The following is a 1,577-nucleotide window of genomic DNA, read 5'->3' as shown; positions in this document are numbered from 1 at the left end:
ATACACATATACATGTATATATACATATATATACATATACACATATACATATATATATACATATATATACATATACACATATACATATACCATACCAACTTTATTTATAGAGCACTTTATGCACCCAACAGGACCAAAGTGCTTTACACAATTATATAATACAATACAATGATAAAATGGAAGGGTAAAATTTAAAACAGGAATAAAATAATAAAATAAAATACAAACACAATAAAACAAGGTAAAACATCTCAGATTGTGCTAAAAGGCCAAAGAAAAAAGATGAGTTTTAAGAAGGGACTTAAAAACCTCAATTGAAGAGGCCTGTCTTATGTTCAATGGAAGGTCATTCCAGAGCCTGGGAGCTATCACAGAAAAAGCTCGGTCCCCTCTAAGCTTACGCTTTGTCTTCGGGACCTTCAGAAACAACTGGTCAGCTGACCTGAGTGAACGAGAGGGTGTGTAAGAATGTAGCAGCTCAGACAGGTATGGAGGGGCATGGCCATTTAAAGCTTTAAAAACAAATAAAAGTATTTTAAAATGAATCCGGTAATGCACCGGCAACCAATGTAAAGAGGCCAAAACAGGAGAAATACTGTCAAATTTCCGTGTACCTGTTAAAAGTCGTGCAGCTGCATTCTGAACCCTCTGAAGCTGGGAAATACATGAATCACTAATACCTATGTAAAGTGCATTGCAGTAATCTAGCCGTGTGGTCACAAATGCATGGATTGCTGTTTCAAAATGCTGTCTGGGAAGAATTGGTTTTACTTTAGCCAGCTGCCTCAAATGAAAAAAGCCTGACTTTACAACTGTTTTAATTTGAGACTCCATCCTAAGACCAGCATCCATCTTGACCCCTAAATTTGTAACAACTGGCCTGACATACTGAGCCAAAGAGCAATCAACAGGCAGAGAGTCTTCATTCGAGCTGCCAAAGATCACTACCTCTGTCTTGTCTTCATTTAATTTCAAGAAATTTTGGGCCATCCATGCCTTCAAATCCTCCAAACATAGAAACAGAGACCGAAGAGAAGTGGAATCTGCTTTCTTTAAAGGTAAATAAATCTGTGTGTCATCAGCATAACAATGAAAAGCAATCCCGTATTTCCTAAAAACAGAGCCAAGAGGAAGGAGATACAGTAAGAACAAAAGAGGACCCAAGACTGAGCCCTGCGGAACACCACATGATAGAGGAGCAGAGGATGATCTATTGCCATCAAGACAGACACAAAAAGTGCGTTTTGTCAAATAAGACTTAAACCAGTCTAGAGCTGTTTGACCAAGGCCCACATATTGTTCCAGACGAGCAATTAAAATCGTGTGATCAACTGTGTCAAAAGCAGCTGATAAATCCAACAACACCAAAACAACACAGCTGATAAATCCAACAACACCAAAACAACACAGTCACCAGAATCAGTTGCCCAAAATATATCGTTAAAAACTTTTAAGAGAGCTGACTCTGTGCTATGAAGTGATCTAAAACCAGATTGGAAAATCTCTAAAATATTATGTTCAATGAGATAAGACATTAGTTGCTTATAAACTACCTTCTCAAGAATTTTCGAGATGAA

The sequence above is a fragment of the Nematolebias whitei genome, chromosome 24, assembly GCF_014905685.2.
Source record: "Nematolebias whitei isolate Nwh7 chromosome 24, NemWhi1, whole genome shotgun sequence".
Classification (NCBI taxonomy): Eukaryota; Metazoa; Chordata; class Actinopteri; order Cyprinodontiformes; family Rivulidae; genus Nematolebias; species Nematolebias whitei.
Note: the sequence above shows the minus strand (reverse complement) of the source record.